Source organism: Felis catus, chromosome A2, assembly GCF_018350175.1.
Source record: "Felis catus isolate Fca126 chromosome A2, F.catus_Fca126_mat1.0, whole genome shotgun sequence".
Classification (NCBI taxonomy): domain Eukaryota; kingdom Metazoa; phylum Chordata; class Mammalia; order Carnivora; family Felidae; genus Felis; species Felis catus.
In genome coordinates this window covers 30,816,673-30,837,827 of record NC_058369.1, presented here as the reverse complement: position 1 = coordinate 30,837,827, position 21,155 = coordinate 30,816,673, and the positions used below count along the sequence as shown (strand labels likewise).

General features: G+C 39.4%; 1 long non-coding RNA gene across 3 annotated transcripts in view; it reads left to right on the top strand.

Moving 5' to 3' along the window:
• The window catches only part of LOC111559431, an 81,803-nt gene that overhangs the window by 19,271 nt on the left and 41,377 nt on the right, over positions 1–21,155 (top strand). Inside the window, exon 4 of one of the 3 annotated variants that reach the window (XR_006593834.1) lies at positions 12,390–12,636. The exons of the other annotated variants lie outside the window; for them this stretch is intronic. This is a non-coding gene — a long non-coding RNA (uncharacterized LOC111559431). Of the gene's footprint in view, positions 1–12,389; positions 12,637–21,155 lie in introns of those variants that run through there. 3 annotated transcript variants of the gene reach the window in all.

Genomic DNA, 21,155 nt, shown 5'->3' with positions numbered 1-21,155 from the left:
GGGGGTGGGGGTAGATTCTAGTCCCATGCAGGCCTCTATCTAAGAGGCGGGTTTTCTTTTCTCTTAGACTCAGCAAAATGATCTGTAGCTTTTGTTACTAACCATCCCTGGATTCAGCCTGAAATGGAAGGCTCCTTTCTAGTGCACATACATGCTCCTCCTGTAAGTCCTTCCCTTTTCCCAACCCAGGAAGTTTTTATCTTGGAGGGCAGATAAATAGGTTTCTCTTGTTTACTGCACTAAATATCAGGGTCTAGGCATTTGAAACTCAAAAGCCAAATGTTCTCTACGTATTTGTCATTTGCATTCTGCTGTGCCATTTGTCCCCTGAAGCAAGGGACCCACTACACCAGGTGAAAAAGATAATCAGTCTTACCCCCAAAACAGGTAATATTACAAAATGTTATCTCATCACATGTATATATGTCCTATTTGTGAAATATAGGTAGTAATTTCTGTTGTTCCATTGATTGCTGTTGCTGTTGTTATAAACCACATTAACCATCTTTGTCCATTAGCTTGAAAATTTATGGAAGAATATTGACAATAAAAGTCCTAGCTTTGGAATTCCCAGGAGAAAGTGCAAGGGAAAGTATCCTTTAAATACTGATGGATAGGACAACATTTCCCCTCTGGAAGGGTTATACCACCACAATCTTGTACAGAAGTGCATACTTCTCAAAAATAAATAAAATAAAATAATATAAAATAGTAAAATAAAATAAAATAAAATAAAATAAAATAAAATAAAATAAAAAGTTCTGCTTCTCCATAGCTTTAGCCACTAGGATTTTATCACATATTTAAATTTTTTCAGTCTGTTAACTGCAAGTATTATTTCCTGATTTTCTGATTTTCCACCTTTAATTCAAAGAGAGTTTGGGCGCCTGGGTGGCTCAGTCTGTTGAGTATCCGACTTCAGCTCAGGTCATGATCTCACCATTTGTGGGTTTGAGCCCTGTGTCGGGCTCTGTTCTGACAGCTCAGAGCCTGGAGCCTGCTTCAGATTCTGTGTCTCCCTCTGTCTCTCTGCCCCTCCCCAGCTCATGGTCTGTCTCTCAAAAATGAATGAACATTAAAAAAATTATTAAAAAACCAAAAACAAAAGAAATTGAGCATATTCTCACATTGTTTTAGCCCTTTGCACCTTATGTTCCCTAAAATGCTTATTGACATGCAAAAGATTCTGTTAAATAATCCTCAGGTGGTTTAAATAGAATCTTTTTAAGAGTTATATATTTGTTTATTTTTGTTTTGGGAAATGGATTACATAGAATTTAATGCAACTATTTCCCAGTCTCTACTTCATTTGACAGCAAATAAATATTATATAGGGTTAAGAACAAAAGCAACGTGAAAATGAAAAACTGAGTCCCCAACACACAGCTACTAATTATGCTCTGACTGTGTTGTAATATCTCCACACTGGAAAGAAAAAGCTAGTTCTTACCAGGATGGTGTTTGTCCCAAGGGTCACATGTTAGCAGCCATGAGAGCTAACAAAGTCAGTAAATGTCCCATGAGCATGTGTAATTATGCAAAGATCCCAGTAACTGATTAGTACAATGGATTTTGGTCTCAATGCAGGTGATTGCATAGTGTCCATTTCACATGTCCTGTGCTGTCACTGCTTCCGAGTTGCCACTAGAGTAGATTTGGTGCCATGTAGGAACTTCAGGAGGAATAAATGAGGCCTGATTGCCAACTGCATGATTAGTTTTTCCACACCTTAATTATGTAACATCCAAAATATCTGACTTTTCAGTCTTCAGATCTTCTTCATGCCCATTTCGTATATTTCTTATTTCATACTTACTTGTATCTTACCAAAATTAGCATACTGTCTTCCAGCTAGCAAGTGCCTTACAATATGCATAACTCCTTAGAACCACCATGCTGCCCCTTTGTCTTGATAATTGCTACCATGCCCTGAAGCCATACTATGTGCCAGGCAACTCTCCTGGCTAATTGTCATCCACCCCCATTTTACAAACAGAGCCGGAGGCTCAGAAAAGGCTGAACAACTTGCCCAGAGTCAAAATCCAGTAAATTCCAGAATCAGCTTTAACAGGTTCTGGGGGTTCTGATAAATTCTGCAAGGAAAAAGGAGGGAGATTTTTAACATGAGCTGGGCAATTTCTCGGAATAGACTTTGCTGCTTAACAGCTAGCCACACCAAGGCCTCCTGTACGTTACTTTGCCTCTGGGCAGCTAGCTGTTCCTTCAGTGCTCTGACCAGTTCTGTTTAATCCTGTTTAAAAATTCTAAGGATGAGTAAGGCAGCCTGCGTTACCTGACCCTCTGACAATTTTTCAAACTTGGACAAAGACGCCTGAGGAGGAATAGACTAGATTCCTGATTCTCCACCCCACCTTTTGGACTCATTTCCCCCATGGAAATGGTTCTGGAGGGATCATTTCTCTGCTTTCTGCTTCTTCAGTCACCCCTCACAGTCTTCCGACACTTCATCTCACCGTATTTAGCTGACTTGCAGAGTGAGCTTGGAAAGGGGCTTTCCCTCAAGAGGCAGAAAGAGAAAGAATGGAATTTGGAAAGAAGGGATTGAGAGACCATTAATCCTGTGAAGGAGGCTCTTTGGTAGTGGAGGTGTTGGAGTTAGATCTGGATAGTGGGGCCCTTGAAAATATCTCAAGAACACAGGAGTTTGAGGAAAGCAATGCTCTTCAGGTAAATGTAAATTGAACAACTTTTCGGGATAGCACTTTGGCCAGATTGTCACAATCCATAGCCAGAGACCTCAGCCACTGAATTCCATGCCTCATAACTCAGCCCAAAGCAAGCCTGAAAGTCTAGCCCCTCATTATCCTTATGAAAAGTAATTTTATTTGGGGGTTTAAAACAGGGAGAGTAGCCCTCATATGACCTGGAGGCTTTAGACTGCAGTGACCGATTTAATATCCTCGTTTTGCAAAACCTAAGGTTCACGAAGGTAAAGCAGCTTGTCCAGGACAACCCAGAAAAAGAAATATTTCTGCTTACATTATGATTTTTGACTACTATTAGAAGAACATTCCAGTTTAACATTTGTGATCCATTTAATACATAAATGTTGCAGAAAATTCAAGTGTCCCTGAGAAGCATTTTCCCTTTTGAGAGCTAACACTTCCTGAATTAAGCACAATGCCGGGAGCAGTGCTATATCTGTCTGCAATATTTCACTTAATTTTTACAATATCCCTGGGAAGAAAGAAATTGTAGAAACCCCCATTTTATAGCAGAGAAAACAAAAGCTCAGAGATTTTAAGTAATTTGTCAATTGCTAATATGTAGCATCTTACCCAAGTTTTTGAATTCCAAAGCTCAAGCAGGCTCATAACTTGTGTTACATGCTGAGTTGCTACACAGCATTGGCAATATTTAAAAGGAATCCAGGGCCACACCTCAGAGGGGCTTACATTTGCTGTTCCTTCTGGAATGCTCTTTCTCTGATACCCACAAGGTTTAAACTTGCACTTAACTCATGTCTCTGCTCAAATGTCACCTTATCAATAGTACTTTCTGACCACTTTGTATAAAATACGCCCCCCCACCACCTACCAACACTTCTTATTCCACTTACTCTGTCTCATTTTCCTACATAGAAATTATTATCATGTGACACACCGTGTTGGTACTTCTGCATTGTATCTCTCTTCGCTCAGAAATGTAGTCTCCATGAAGTCGGGAGCTGGAGTCTGTTCCCCAGATCTCCAGGACCTAGAAGAGTGCTTGCCACACCGTAGATGCACACTAAATATTCGTAGAATGAATAAGTGAGTGAGTGAATGAATGAATCAAGCAAGTACATCCCATCTCCATCACCAGTCTCATACGATATCTATCACAGAAGCATCTGGGGAATTCCAGGCAGTGTGATTGAAAAGGTATCTGATTTTTTTTAAAAGTCCAGTTGAATAAAAGAATATTGCATTATGTCAGTGGCTGGTATTAAAGCATAGGAGGGCGTAAACTTGCTCTTCAAGTACTGACAGCTGGCAGAAGAATGCTCAAGTCTGCTCTCCTTGTCCGCCCTTCTGCTCCATTCCTCCTTGCATCGCTGTGTATATTCAAGAGTCACTGGGGACACTCAATCTGAGAAATGTAGAAACAGCATTTTTTTTTTCCTTTTCGTAAGCCAAACACTTATTCCCAGTGGGTAACATTTAGCAATGAAGTGGTTTTTTTGATGCTAGCACTTATCAGTGTTTCAGAAATATATGGTGTAATTAAATTACTCAAAGCCTGTGCTTTAATCAGGAGCAAATTTAATGAACAATTCAAGCTGTTCATTGTTAGGAAATGGGAAGAGATTGACAGAATATTTTCATTACAGCCTGCAGAGTCATCCAGAAGAGGGTGCTAATGTTCTTTATGAAATGTACCAAACACAAATACACTCACACTGACTCCACAAAGCTTTCTTACATAACTGATCAAGTGATACTAACTATATATATGCACTGAACGTTAAAAAGAAAATGTATACACATAGGCAGCTCAAGAGTCGAAATAATTGCTTATTGATAGCACAAAAATTTCTTATTTTAAAGTTTTATTTAGAGAGAGAGAGAGCAGGGGAGAGGCAGAGAGAGAAGGAGAGAGAGAATCCCAAGCAGTCTCCGTGCTTACAGCAGGACTCGAACTCACAAATCGTGACATTGTGACCTGAGCCGAGATCAGGAGTTGGATGCTAAACCAACTGAGCCACCCAGGCACCCCGATAGCACAAAAGTTTTTAAAAGTTAGGACAGTTTTTTTTTTTTTTTTTTTTTTTTTTTTTTTCCCATTTTTATTTAAATGCCAGTTAACACAGTGTAATATTAGTTTCAGGTGTACAATATAGTGATTTAACACTTACAACACCTGGTGCTCATCCCAGCGCGTGAACTCCTTCATCTCTATCACCTAGTTAACTCATCTGCCCTCCCAACTCCCATCTGGTAACTATCAGATTGCTCTCTATAATTAAGAGTTTGCCTCTTGGTTTGCCTCTCGATTTTTTCCCTTATGTCCGTTTGTTTTGTTTCTTAAGTTCCACATATGAGTGAAATCATATGGTATTTGTCTTTCTCTGACTGACTTATTTCGCTTAGCATAATACTGTCTAACACCATCACTTTGTTGTAAGTGGCAAGATTTCATTATTTTTTATGGCTGAATAATATTCTATTATATATATACACCATTTCTTCTTTATCCATTCATCAATCAGTGGACATTTGGGCTGTTTCCATAATTTGGCTATTGTAGTTAATGCCGTTATAAGCATTGGGGTGAATGTATCCCTTTGAATTAGTGTTTTTGTATTCTTTGGGTAAATACCTAATAGTGCAATTGCTGGATTGTGGGGTAGTTCTATTTGTTTTTAAATGTTTATTTATTTATTTTGAGAGAGAGAGAGAGAGAGAGAGAGAACATGAGTGGAGGAGGTTGCAGAGAGAGAGGGAGAGGGAGAATCCCAAGCAGGCTCCATGCTCTCAGCACAGAGCCCTATACAGGGCACAATCTCAGTTTCAAAATTAGGACAGTTTATAAAATGTACCCCAGTTCTGGACACAGTAGTTAACAATTGACTACACTACCACCAAAAATACTTTCTATCACCAAAAAATGCCCAACAGAGTTAATACTGTGATATTTCATGAAGCCATTAATCTCTATGAAAGCTAATAGATGAACAAAAAATATTATGGCTAAAATTTAATATTATAGATAATTATATATTTAAAATGAAAGTTAACAAACACTCTTCATTTGATCAATAGCATATTCTTCTTTCAGATGCTTTTCTTTTGATGGTAGATAAAGATGACTAGTAGTTATTGCTTAACTGTAATACAAGAAAAATTATATAGATTGTGGTTATCTACGTTAGATGAAAACAGATTTAACATTGACATCTTTTCTGGTTCACTTGGTCAAAAATAAGATTTCAGAGAAGATGAAGTTTCTGTGAACTAAGTAATTCTCAAAATTCTTTTCTGCTTGTGCTTTACAGATAGAAGTTGAAGATAGCCAGGGCAAAAACACCTTTCACTTATGTTTAAAATGTGCCCTAAGTTTTCTTCCTTATCCTAGGTTTTCTGAGCTGCTGTCTTTACAGTTCAAGCAATTTGTATTTTGATTATTTCTATGACGTGAAGCAGTGGCAAACTGTGAATTTTCTGTGGGCAAAACAAATGCAAATAAGAAGCTTTCTAGGTCTGCCTAAATGAGTTACTTAGAATACAAATAAGAAAATCCATGCTGAAAGACCGCTAAAGCTATTTTTACATTCCTCTATTAGCTTCTGGGCAGAGTAACTTTGAGAGGACGTAGGCATTGCAAAAAAGCTCGATAGGTAGATGGTCTTAAGTAAAGTTCGAGCTTGTAGAACAGGACTCTGACTGGAAAGAAGCACTGCCTTTGCATGAAAGAGGGGTCAGCTCAGTCATTGCCACACAAAGCGTACCTGCCGCTTTCAGGCCTACGTTGACCAGCAAACTGAAGTGGAGGAGCTCAGGCAGTCGGAAGAGTTGGAGAACCACGCATCCTCTGCCTGGTGTGTGCATTGCAGGATGCTACATTTCCTGTGCTCTCTTGCCGTCTGTCTAGATGGGTTTCACTAATGGGAAGGCCTGGAGAGCTAGGGAAGGATAAAAGCCAGGATATCCCCCACTGCTCCTGGCTCTGTTTCAGGTGGCAACGCCGAGAGTTGCTGCAATACCAGTGTGGCTCCAGTTCCTAGAGGATGTCGCTCCCTTCGATGATCTCAGTTCCCATTAGACAGGCCCACCAGGTGACCCTGACTCCTAAACTCTGGTATAGCCACCTCCTGCTTTTGTCACTCCAGCCCTAGGTGAGTGGGAGCCACCTTGCTTTTGCTAAACGTAAGGTTGCTTCATAGTGCTCTTTGGTTCTTTAGCTCTTCCATCGGTAAATAAGCAATTCCTTGTACTGGATTTTTTTGTGTGTTTGAAATACTTAAAGGGCTCTTGTTTTACTGATACAGAAGACCATCTTTTGTGCTGTAGACATATTTGGAAAGGAATCACTGTGCCAGTTTAACCTGCATATTTTATTTTGCAGCTTCTTTAACTCAGTCTGGTTTGGCATTGAAAAACCAAGATTTGGTTAAAAACTATCTGCTCTACCAGTTTCTGCTGTGCTCACCACAGACAAAATGACCACATACATAACTCTGAGGAACTTATGACAATGTGACATGTCTGGTGTGGCTATTTTTAACACCTATTCTGTATTATTAGTCAACTCTTTAAATGTTTATGGATTATTAAATGCATCTATCAGGAAAGAAATAAACAACCCCCCAGCTTCATTCTTGATGAAGAGACCTCTGGATAGAATTATGTCTCACCCTTTTGAATACATTATTCCATTGTCTTTTATCCATTATTCCATATCTGTTTGTGAAATGGGGTTAGCAACAGCATCTTCCCCATCAAACTGCTGTGAACATTAAGTAAGAGAGTAAGAGATACTTAAAACCATGTCCAGGGGGGCCTGGGTGGCTCAGTCAGTTGAGCATCTGACTCTTGACTTCAGCTCAGGTCATGATCTCAGGGTTGTAGGATTAAGCTCTGCCTGGGCCTTCTCAAGATTCTCTCTCACTCGACCCCTCTCCCCCACACATGAACTCTCTCTCTCTCAAATAAAATTCAAACAAACAAACAAAAAACAATGTCCATCCCACATCAGTCACTGAATAAATATCAGCTATTATGCTGACTATAAGTCTTTGTCGATATAATTGTTTTTCCTTTGTAGGAATGTGTATTTTAATCTCTAGTAGCATTTAAGAATTTTGCTTCTGTTTAATATTCTGCAGTTTTGCTAACAATGATTCTTTTAGATATGAATTTGTTTTTAGCTGTCCTATTTAGGTCCTGGGGTGATCCTTAAATCTTAGGATTGATGACTTTTTTTTTCAATTCTGGAAAATTCTCAGCCATTTTCTTTTGTAACATCAGGTCTCCCATGTTCATTTAATTTTATCTTAGAATTCCTGTCAGACATAGTTTAGACCCTGTCTTCCTATTTTCCATGACTCAACTTCTCTTATTTCTCTGTTACACATTCTGGGTCATTTCCTTAGATCTATGTTCCAATATATACAGTATTTTTTTTTCCTGTGTATTTGTTTTGTTGTTTAGTTAATTGCTTTTTTTAAATTGTAGTAAGTTATGATTTTCATTTTAAGATTTTCATTGTATTCCTTTCCATTTTCCATATCTGTTCTTTTTTTATACTGTTTTGTGCTTGCTTTATCCTTTCTATTTTCTCTTTACCTATTTAAATATTTTAAAAATAATCATTTTAGGGGTGCCTGGGTGGCTCAGTCAGTTGAGTGGCCAACTTCAGCTCAGGTCATGATCTCACGGTCCGTGAGTTTGAGCCCCGTGTCAGGCTCTGTGCTGACAGCTCAGAGCGTGGAGCCTGTTTCAGATTCTGTGTCTCCCTCTGTCTGACCCTCCCCTGTTCATGCTCTGTCTCTCTCTGTCTCAAAAATAAATAAACATTAAAAAAATTTTTTAAATAATAATTTTAAAGTCCCTTTCAGATGATTTTCTATTTCTTGTTCTTAATGTGTAAATTCTTATTTTTGTTATACCATCTAACACTCCATCCCAGTAATTCACTCCCTCCTGTGGTTTGAATCTTCAACTGAGAGCTCATCTTCAGCTGAGACTGATTTCCATGGCATTCTGGGTTCCCTGAGCTATGAAAATAACCCTGTTGGGGGATATTGGCTTTGCCTTTTCTGAGAGTTCATGGTTTCACTCTTTCTGGGTCCATTTCTTAAAATTAATTAATTAATTAATTTTTAAATTTGCATCGAAGTCAGCATATAGTGCAACAATGATTTCAGGAGTGGATTCCTTAATGCCCCTTACCCATGTAGCCCATCTCCCTGCCCCCCCACCCACCACAACCCCTCCAACAACCCTTTGTTCTCTATATTTAAGAGTTTCTTATGTTTTGTCCCCCCTCCCTGTTTTTGTATTATTTTTGCTTCCCTTCCCTTATGTTCATCTGTTTTGTTTCTTAAATTCCTCATATGAGTGAAGTCATATATTTGTCTTTCTCTCACTAATTTCACTTAGCATAATAATCTCTAGTTCCATCCACGTGGTTGCAAATGGCAAGATTTCATTCTTTTTAATGGTCCAGTAATACTCCATTGTAAATATATACCACATCTTCTTTATCCATTCACCCATACATGACATTTGGACCGTTTCTATACTTTGGCTATTGTCAATAGTGCTGCTAAAACATTGGGGTGCATGTGCCCCTTCGAAACAGCACGCCTGTATCCCTTGGGTAAATATCTAGTAATGCAGTTGCTGGGTTGTAGGGTAGTTCTATTTTTAATTTTTTGAGGAACCTCCATTCTGTTTTCCAGTGGCTGCACCAGCTTGTATTCCCACCAACAATGCAAAAGAGATCCTCTTTCTCCGCATCCTCACCAACATCTGTTGTTGCCTGAGTTGTTAATGTTTGCCATTCTGACAGGTGTAAGGTGGTATCTCATTGTGGTTTTGATTTGTATTTCCCTGATGATGAGTGATGTTGAGTACTTTTTCATGTGTCAGTTGGACATCTGGATGTCTTCTTTGGAGAAGTGTCTTTTCATGTCTTCTGCCCATTTCTTCACTGGATTATTTGCTTTTGGGTGTTGAGTTTGATAAGTTCTTCATAGATTTTGGATACTAACCCCTTTATCTGATATGTCATTTGCAACCCATTCCATTGGTTGCCTTTTAGTTTTGCTGATTGTTTCCTTCACTGTGCAGAAGCTTTTTATTTTGATGAGGTCCCAATAGTTCATTTTTGCTTTTGTTTCTCTTGCCTATGGAGACACATTGAGTAAGAAGTTGCTGAGGCTGAAGTCAAAGAGGTTTTTGTCTGCTCTCTCCTTGAGGATCTTGATGGCTTCCTGTCTTAATGTTTAGGTCTTTCATCCATTTTGAGTTTATTTTTGTGTATGGTGTAAGAAAGTGTCCCAGGTTTCATTTTTCTGCATGTCGCTGTCCAGTTTCCCAGCATCATTTGCCGAAGAGACTGTCTTTTATTCCATTGGATATTCTTTCCTGCTTTGTCAAAGATTAGTTGGCCGTGTTTGTGGGTCCATTTCTGGGTTCTCTGTTCTGTTCCATTGATCTGAGTGTCTGTTTTTTTGTGCCAGTATCACACTGTCTTGATGATTACAGCTTTGTAAAGCAGCTTGCAGTCTGGGATTGTGATGCGTCCAGCTTTGGTTTTCTTTTTCAAGACTGCTTTTTCTATTCAGGATCTATTCTGGTTCCATACAAATTTTAGGATTGTTTGTTCTAGCTCCATGAAGAATGCAGGTGTTATTTTGATAAGGATTGCTCTGGGTCAATTTTTATGTTGATTTCTCCATTAGGAGCTTTTGCTGCCTACTGTTGGTGTGAATTTGGACCTGCTCATTCACATGATGGGGGGCTTGCATTTGGGGGAGTTACTTTTTTCTATCTCAACCCTAGATGTACAAGAAGCTTCTTTGCTGCTTTCCCCATTTGGCAGAGGTAGAGTCTTCCCTGTGACTCATGGCTTATTGTAGGTGTCTCAACTCTAGTTCCATGAATGAATAGGGCCTCTGTCCTAGACTGCCTTCTCTGCGCTGGTGTCCAAACACCCAAATCCAGCTATTAGAACCTGTATCTGCTTCTTAAAATACTCAAATATATTTTAACCTAACATCCTTCCCACCTCTCTGATCTGAATTTGCTTTGCAAACTCTCAAAATGAGTATTTTCTTCTTGTGGTTTTAAACTTGCATATATATTCACATATCTTTTATTTTCTTACATAATATTTTATGAGTTCATTCTAATTAAGGGTTCTAATTATGGGTGCCCTTTCCTCAGTTTTATTCCGCATATTGACCCTGTTGAAAGAAATTTTACTTAATAATTATAGAAAGATTCTTGCAAAGAGTATAGTGTATGCACTCTCAGAAACATCTGGAAGGGGATGTAGTATAACCCATTACCAGAAAGAAAGTTATATGATTCTTAGCTGATCATGAATCCACAAGGAGTTCATGAAATGATGCAAAATATTTCTTTTTCCATCAGATTATTTATTCATTTGGTATGCTTTTTGGCTGAGGTAACAGAAAATTCAACTATAATTGGCTTAACCAATAGGAAAGAATTATTTTCTGATCTATCCAGAAGCTACAAATAGAGCCTTTTCAGAGTTGGTTAACTGAGTGGCTAACCCTCATTTTTGTTCCAGTTCAAATTCCTCATGAAATCTCTTAGCTTCTCCTTATGGTTATAAGATTACTGTGGCAGTTCCAGGCATGTCAACTTTAATATATATCAAGATGTAGGAAAGGGGATAATAAAATTTCTTTCTTCCTTAGGCCTCTATTTTTGACAGGAAGAATTTCCAGAAGCCCTAGAGGTATAACCCTCATATATCATTGATTAAAAATATGTCATATGCCCACACTCAAACCAATGATCAGGAAGGGAAATAGATTTACCACAAATGGCAAAGATCAAGTTAGACTCTTTCTGGGGTTGGTAATGAGTCCAGGCTTCCCTGAAATGCAAGGTTACCCAATGACTGAACAATATGAGGAATCTATGACCTTGGAGAGCAGCAAATAGCTGTGGGACAAAGTCTGATCACTCAGAGACAGTGTTAGGAGAGAACCTGGAGGTCCATACTCTGGGGTCCTTTACTCCTCTGTTTGCCATCCCTCTTTCCTTTTCCAACCCCAGCCCCTGGTAAAGCACAAGTAATCTTGGAGGCCACCATTATTTCTGTGTCTCTCCTGTAAGAGTGAACGTGGATCCTGATAGTTGGTACCTCCTTGCAGCCTGTGAAAAGCCTACATTAAAAAAAAAATCTTCGTACTGAACCACCACTGAGATAAATAGGGGCCATACTCATCACTGTCCTGTTTTAGAAACTTGGTCTTTCAGAAGTCCCGTGGCATTGTTGAGAGGTGCGTGCATGGGCATAATTGGATGGGAGCAGTATAAAATATTACGGCATAGTGGAATGTTGTCACCACAGGGCAGTTAGTTCGTGATGTACTCGTATGAGTTGAATAGGGTTTCCTCCTGGTACAGACTGGCGTCCCAACGGGCAAAGGCTGTGTGGGTAACTGGCAGTGACTCCAAGGCATTGTGGATCATAGACAATGTTTGTTGCATTGTTCTTTCCGTTTCACTCACCGGGCATGTCATGGGTTATAGGACACTGCCTTCTTGGACAGGTATCCCAAGGTGAGGTCACTCGTATTTGTCAGTCATGTCATTTATTTCCCCACCTGCAGACACACCTCCACACTGTCTTTATAACCTCCACACAAAAGATTCGTCTCCTCTTTTATTTCCTTCTAGACTTCAGAAGACCATACATCCAGAGCACAAATCAGAAGCCACAAGAAAATCTGTGTCTCTTTTCATGAATGCAGGGAAAACTGCCTTTAACATTTTCTAGATGATGAGGGAAAACATTTGCTTTTTCTGTCAGAGTGTAGACTGTGGAGGTGACTGTTCTGCTCAAATGGATGAGTGCTGTGAATACAGGAAAAAAGCACTAATGAACATTTTTATTTTCACAAATAAATTCTTTTGTCAATATTGATTGTTTTGCATGTTATGGATGTAATGTGTTTCATATATTTTTTTTTATTTAAAAAATTTTTTTAACGTTTATTTATTTTTGAGACAGAGAGAGACAGAGCATGAATGGGGGAGGGTCAGAGAGAGAGGGAGCACAGAATCTGAAACAGGCTCCAGGCTCTGAGCTGTCAGCACAGAGCCTGACGCGGGGCTCGAACTCACAGACCGCGAGATCATGACCTGAGCTGAAGTGGAACGCTCAACCGACTGAGCCATCCAGGCGCCCCTGTGTTTTATATATTTTTAAAAAAACTCAAAAAAGAAATCTGTGAAGAGTGAGGAGATAAAATACAAAGGGAGAGAAGGAGTGCAGTAGGTCAGACATTTGCCCCATCTCACACATGACCCCAGCCTAATTAACCTGAATTTCCTTAGCTCAACAGGGATATAAAGAGATAAATAAGATAATCAAGGACCTAAGTCCATCTCATAATCTTCTTCTATCTCATCAGTCTTTTAAGCATTAAACAGTTGCTTGACAATGGTAGAACAGGTGCATGACACCTGTCACACTTCTCCTGTCAAGGGGGAGCAAAGGTGGGTTTTGAAGGAATAGCGTCAGAGCGTTAAATGTGAATGTCCGCAAAGACATACATGGAGGTCGCATCTGCAAAGAGCTGGAAACCAGTACCACAGTTCCTACTCCACATACAAGACCCTATACCTTACAGCCTAATTAACGGTTATCCCCATAGGAAGCTGGAGTTTGTGTCATGTTATTCTTTAAAACAGTACTGCTCATTCTTGGTTTTGATCCAGCCTAAATATCTTCATTCCACTTTAATTTTTTAAAGTTCAAAGTAAATGAAATATTGTGATTAAAAACAAAGCAGTGATAATTTTAGAATCTGTTCTTTTTTTAAAAATTTGTTTATTGTTTATTTTTGAGAGAGAGAGACAGAGAGAGAGACAGAGACAGAGTGTGAGCAGCAGAGGGGCAGAGAGAGGGGGAGACACAGAATGTGAAACAGGCTCCAGGCTCTGAGCCGTCAGCACAGAGCCCAATGTGGGGCTCAAACCCATGACCCACGAGATCATGACGTGAGCTGAAGTTGGATGCTTAACTGACTGAGCCACCCGGGCACCCCTAGCATCTGTTCTTTAAAGAAAATACAACTTCCTCCAAAATGAGTGTGCTGAATTACCCTCAACCACACTTCACAATTTGCTGCTTTGAAATAACTTCCTCACATAGCTATCTGAAATTATGCCTTTAAGGCTAATCTGTTTTGTTTCACTTTGATCTGTATTAAATACAAATAACCTCTAAGAATGTTGAGACATAGAAGCCCCATCAGTCATTTAAATTAATTGAATTAACATCAAATCTCTTTTTATTTTAAACCACAGTATTAATTTAATAGCACTAGAAAACCACTGATGCTGTCACCTCTGTTTTACAGCTCCCTTTGTGTTTAACCTAACACGAAGGCTGTTCCATTTTGTGTGTCTTCATTCCCTGCCACTGGTTTTTCATTTGTTTGAAAGTCACTCCAAAATTATCCCTCAGCAGATGGGAGGAGATCCGGGGGGTGGGGGGGGCGGGGGCTGGAGGGATGAGGGGAACTGATGACGGAGACAGAAAAAGAGAGACTGTTGAAGGGAAAAGTAAGCCCAAACCAGTAAGGCCAATGTTGTGTCTTCTCTATGGCAGGTAGCAACTGACTCACAGAAACAAAAAAAAATTTTTTTTTGGAATTACTTGTTTAAACAGGAATCTCTTTAAAAGGAAAAGACGTTGGGGCACCTGGGTGGCTCAGTCGTGTAAGCATCCAACTTCAGCTCATGTCATGATCTTGCAGTTCCTGGGTTTGAGCCCGCATCAGGCTCTCTCACAGCTCAGAGTCTAGAGTCTACTTTGGATTCTGCATTTCCCTCTCTCTATGCCCCTCTCCCACTCATGCTCACTAGTGCTCTCTCTCTCTCTTTCTCATAAATAAATATTTAAAAAATAAATAAAATGAAATGAAAAGAGATTGACTTCTGGTCAGGACAAGATGGTGTAGGTGAGTTCCTTCTTGCTCTTCCTCACTAGGCACAAATATTAACCTTGGACATGAGGCAGGGGGCAACAAAGGAGAAGTCTAAAAGGTTGTAAGAGGAAAGTGAGATGGTTTCCCCACGACTTAAGGTACAAAATAGTGGCAGGCTTTCACCCAAAAGGGGCAGGTGACTAGGACTCATCATTGACCAACCCCTGACCTAACAAAAGAAGGCAGCCTCGTAGACTCATTCTTCCCCCAGATAGAAAAAGAGTCCTGCTGGCAACATCAGGCAAACCCAAGTCCACTGGCAAGGAGGGTCCCCTGGGAACCCCACAAAAATAAGCAGCCCTTTTCTGCCGAGTCTGAGACTCTTCAGCCTTCCCTGAGCCACCTGAGGCCTTAGGCAGCACCAGCAGGAGTTAGTGGGAGTTTGAGGAGGATCATACAAACCAAGCAGACCAAAAGTAACACCACAAAGGCTGTGAAAATTAAACTACCATGAAACCACAGCCCACAAAAGTAGGCTAAGACCTATAAATTAAACCCGAACAGGTATTTAAAATGAAAGATTTAAATAGGATGTAGAGTCTCTTAATATAATAAATAAAGTGTCCACAATACATTGTGAAATCACCCATCATACACAAAAGAAAAATCACAACTTGGAGAGAAGGCAGTCCACAGATGCCAACATCCACAAACATAAATCAGATGTTAGAATTATCTCACAAGGGTTTCAAAGCAGCCATCATAAAAATGCTTCAGTAATCAATTATAAATTTACTTGAAAGAAGTGAAAAAAATAGCAAACTTCAGCAGAGTAATCAAATTGATTATTTTTTAAAAGCGGAAACTAGAGATCTCAAAAATACAACAACACTAATAAATCAGTGACTGGACGGGCTCAAGAATAAAGTTGGCAGAGGATAGAACTGGTAAACCTGAGGACACAAAAGTAGAATTTAGCCAATCTAAGGTTTTTTTTTTAATGTTTATTTTTGAGAGACAGAGCAGAGCATGAGCAGGGGAGGGGCAGAGAGAGAGGGAGACACAGAATGTGAAGCAGGCTCCAGGCTCTGAGCTGTCAGCGCAGAGCCCGACATGGGGCTCAAACTCACAAACTGTGAGATCCTGACCTGAGCTGAAGTCAGACGTTTAACCGACTGAGCCACCAAGGCACCCTAGAATTGAGCTGGTCTAAATAAGAGAGAAAATAGACTGAGAAACGTGAACAGAACATCAGGAATTTGTGAAACAATAGCAAAAAAACAAAACAACAACAAAAAACAAAAACAAAAGAAAAAACCCAAGCCAACCCATATATCACCATATTAACAAGTTAAAGGAATTGTATGATCATATCAACTGACACAGAAAAAGCATTTGACAAAATCCAACACCGATTCATAAGAAACACTCTCAGCATTTAGGAGTAGAAGGGAATTAAGTTGATAAAGAGCATCTACAAAAAAAAATCCACAGCTAACATCGTGTTTATTGGTGAAATACCAAATGCTTTCCCCCTAATATCAGGAATAAAGCAAATGTCTATGCTCACCACTCCTATTGAATGTAATATTGGAAAGTCTAGCTACCAGGGTAAAGCAAGGTAAAGAAGTAAAATGCCTAAAGATCAGGAAAGGAAGAAATAAAGCAGTCTCTATTGCAGATGACAGGATTGTTTAAATAAAAACTCCCAAAAACCTACAAAATACTTCTAGAATTGATAAGTGAGTTTAGCACGCTTTCAGGTTATAAGATCAACATGTACAAATCAATCACATTTATATATATTAACAATTAACATGGGGAAATTTAAATTTAATGCACAATACCATTGTAGTCACTCCAAATAAAATTAAATACTTAGATATACACTTAACACAACCATGTATGGGATCTATATGCTGAAAATTACAGAATGCTAATGAAAGGAATGAAAGAAGACTTAAATGGAAAGACATACCCTATTCATGAATTAGAAAACTGAACATAGTGAAGATGTCAGTTTTTCCCATGTTGACCTACAGACTTATAGATACAATTCTGTCAAAATTCCCGCAAGGTTTTTGTAGACACAGACAAGTTGATTGTAATATTTATATACATGGTCCCTAGAATACTTAAAGCAATTAAAAAAAAATAAATAAAGCAATTAGACCAAAAAAAAAAAAAGAGGTGGGAGACATTACTCTTCTCAGTATTAAGAATTACTGTATAGCTACAGTAATCGGAACAGTGTTGTGTTGGCAGAGGGATAGAGGCGTAGGTCAATGGAACAGAGTGGAGAGTCCAAATACAAAATCAAACACCCAGCTAATTATTGATGAAGATGAAAAAACAATTCATTGGAAAAGAGACAGATTTTTCAACAAATGGCACCAGAACAATTGGATATCCATAGTCTAAAAATAAATTTTGGGGTGCCTGGATGGCTCAGTCACTTAAGCGTCTGACTCTTGATTTCTGCTTGGGTCATGATCTCATGGTTCATGGAGTCAAGCCCTGCATCGGGCTCTGAGCTGACAGTGTGGAGCCTGCATGGGATTCTCTCTCTCCCTTTCTCTCAGCCCCTCCCCCCCCCCCCCCCCAGTTCTCACATGCATGCTCTCTTTCTCTCTCTCTCAAAATAAAATAAATATACTAAAAAAATTTTTTTTCGAAAGGAACTTCAGATTAATATGCCTTATAAAAAACATAACTCAAAATGGATCACGGACCAAAATATAGTACATAAAATTATGAAACTTTTAGAAAAAAACATGAGAAAATCTTCAGGGTCTAGATTTTATAGACTTTAACACCAAAAAGCATGATTGGTAAAAGGAAAAATCAGTAGATTTGACCTCATCAAAATTAAAAACCTGTGCTCTGTGAAAAAGCCCATATGAAGAGAATGAAAAGACAAGCCAAGCTACACATTGGGAGAAAATATTTGCAAACCACGTATAACAAAAGACTAGTATTTAGCATATAAAGATCTCTTAATACAAAATTTTAGAAATGGAGAATCAATTAGTAGTTGACAGGGTTTAGGGGTAGAGGGAGCATCTAGGGGAAAAGAGAGAGGTGAATGTGGTTTTAAAAAGGAAACATGATGAGTATTTGTGATGTTGGAAGTGTTTAGTATCTCGATTGATGGTAGACACAGATGAATATACTTTGACAAAGAGGATCTACATAGGTGATAAAATTGTAACGAACTTAGTACACACATATATGCATTTATAAGCACATACAAATGGGTACAAGTATAACTGGAGAAATCTGAATAAGATCAGTGGATTGTATCAATGTCAATATCCTGACCGAGGTATTATTTATAGTTTTGCAGACTTCCTCCATTGGGTGTAACTAGGCAAAGTATACAAGATTGCTCAGTATTATTTCTTACAATCACATGTGAATCTACAATTATCTCAGTAAAACTGCATTAAGGAAATATCCTCTCACTATCACATTAATACTTGAAGTCTTTACTATCACATGTAACTATCTCCCGTAACATACAAAACAGCATCTTTACTAGAAACAACCAGATTGGACCAGGCCAACTGGCTCAGAGCAGAACGTACTGAACTCTGTTAACAAGAATCCTTGACTACAGTCAAGTCAGCGTTTGAATAGATAATGAAAAATATATTTTAGAGCTTAGAAAGTCCGCTTCTCTCTTCTAACAGTGTCACAGAGGGGCAACTCCAGAGTATCTACAGAGCTGGGGTTTCTTAGAGGAAACTCTTGTTCATTTTTTAAATTGGGGAGAGCTAATCTACAACCAGAATGTGATTCCTTTTCTTCCATTGTTGACCCCAAAACAATGCAGGCCAGAAGTTCTTGGTTAGTGTGCTTGTTCGATAGTCCCAAACCTTCCCTTCATTGGTCTTCAGAGATCTTAGTCTTCAACCAAGCTTTTGTCAGAAATAAAGTTGACATTTCAATCTTTGTTTATATTTGTCCTGGGTCTACTTCACAGGTATTTCTAAACTCAGTAAAGAAGAAAGGGGCTCTAGGGTCAGCCAGATGATTGGAAGGGGGAATGGCCATTGGCACCGTTTCTGTAGGCTGTCTTTGCATAGCAATAAACCCCACACGTACTTGGAAAAAGCAGCGTATGAAGATGGGAGAGTCTAAATACAGCCTACAGGACAATTCTTCATGCTCCTGCCATTGATATCGACTTCAAGGAGCACTCTCCTTTCAATTCTATTAATGATAACTAAAAATGATACGATTATTAAAGTTGGGAGAAAGCATATTCCATGCAGAGTGAATAGCATGTTTAAAAATGTAAAGTCAGGGAGCCTGGGTGGCTCAGTTGGTTAAGTCCTGACTCTTGATCTTGGCTCAGGTCATGCTCTCACAGTTTCATGGGTTTGAGCCCTGCATGCTGACAGCATGGAGCCTCCCTGCTCGTGTGCTGTCTCTCTCAAAATAAATAACCTTTAAAAAAATGTAGAATCAATTTCATAGATTATTAAAGAGTTCCATATGAAATTTAGTGGTGGCAGTGGTGTCAATATGGGGCAGAGACAAAGAAACTAATGGAAGTACCAGGGCCTGGTGGCTGGGAAAGTAGGGTCTGGACTGTAAAGAGCCTTGTGTACTATGCTAAGGAACATGATCCTTATTCTTTCCTCTCCTCTCCTCTCCTCTCCTCTCCTCTCCTCTCCTCTCCTCTCCTCTCCTCTCCTCTCTCCTCTCCTCTCTCCTCTCTCCTCTCCTCTCCTCTCCTCTCCTCTCCTCTCCTCTCCTCTCCTCTCCTCTCCTCTCTTCTCCTCTCCTTTCCTTCTTTCTTTCTTTCCCGCACTAGCGGGAGAGGAGCAGAGAGAGGAAGCCACACAACCTGAAGCATGCTCCAGGCTCTGAGCTGTCAGCACACGGCGAGATCATGACCTGTGCCGAAGTCGGACACCCAACTGACTGAGATGCCCCCATGATCCTTATTCTTAAGTCTATATGAAACTGATGGAGTATTTACTTTCTACTTATTTTAAACCCTGGAACAAAGAAAAGAGAATTTTAATATATATGTCCCCTCAAGATGTAGAGATTTGCACCCTCACTAGACACTAGATTTATAATGCCTACCGTTATACCACGCCTCTCAAGAAGCTAGATCATTGGTTTTCAAATTCCAGTGGGCTCAAACCATGTAGATTCCTGGGCCTCATTCTCATGGGCTCTAGGAAACTGTGTGTTTAACCACTTAATTCTGATACCCCAGGTCATTAGATTATACTTTGAGAAGGACTAAAAATGATTGCAGTAAGCAAAACTCCTCTTACTTCTATCTTACGAACAAAAGATCTGAATGCACTTTCAGACAGAACTAATAGAGTAGGTTCTAGTCTCCACTAGAGGGTAGCATATAAAAACTTTGAGTTTTGAGCAATATTTGTTTAAATTGTGTGACTCTTAAGAAAAGGATCAGAGGTTTAAAACCTTTTTTAATGTGGTATTTCTTTCACATGAAAATGTTACAAAATACATTATTTAGAAAACTGATGTATTCCCTCTTTGTTTGTTTTCTAGTTTAATCAAATGACTTGCTCACATTAAAATACTGTCTCAGTTGCCAACACACTGCCATTCTGGGTGATGCCACTGTAGGATGTTTAGCCATAATGGAGCCCACCCTCCCTGTTTTACAAATAAGGGACATGAGCCCCGGGAGGGAAGCTAGTTCAAGGTCGCTATACTTAGTAGCAGAGTTGAGACTAGATCCTAGGTGGCCTGCCCATCAATTCAACATCATTTCCTATAAAGCATCTTATTAACAAGTTAGATAATTTGGGGGGAGCCAAAGGTGGAAAAAGGAATACTACATTATCACATTGTAGTTCCTGTAGCTACAGTGCCAACAAAACCTGAATCTGAAAGATTCATTTGAAACATCTTGGAGAGCTCTGAAGTAACCCTATTTAATGACTATAAATCTCATATACCCTCTGTTAGATGAAGTTCCTCATTTTTATTTTTCTGTTTTCCAGTGATTTAGACTAAGTTCCAAGTTATGACTCTTTGATTTGTGTCGGTTCATCTTACACGCGTTTTGGTTGTTGTTGTTGTTGTTGTTTTTTAATTTTTTTTTCAACGTTTATTTATTTTTGGGACAGAGAGAGACAGAGCATGAACGGGGGAGGGGCAGAGAGAGAGGGAGACACAGAATCGGAAACAGGCTCCAGGCTCTGAGCCATCAGCCCAGAGCCCGACGCGGTGCTCGAACTCACAGACCGCGAGATCGTGACCTGGCTGAAGTCGGGCGCTCAACCGACTGTGCCACCCAGGCGCCCCTGGTTGTTGTTTTAAATGGTAGAACCATTGCTTCCCAAGTAGGGACCACATGAATTAGGATTAAAAAGAGCAGGGTGAGCCTCCTTTGTTCATCTTGTTAAAATAAGAGAAACAGATCCAAATGCTCCAGTTAATCAGCCAGTTTATATTTTAAGTGGTCTTGGTGTTAAAAAAAAAAATCTGTGCATAAGGGTTGAATTTT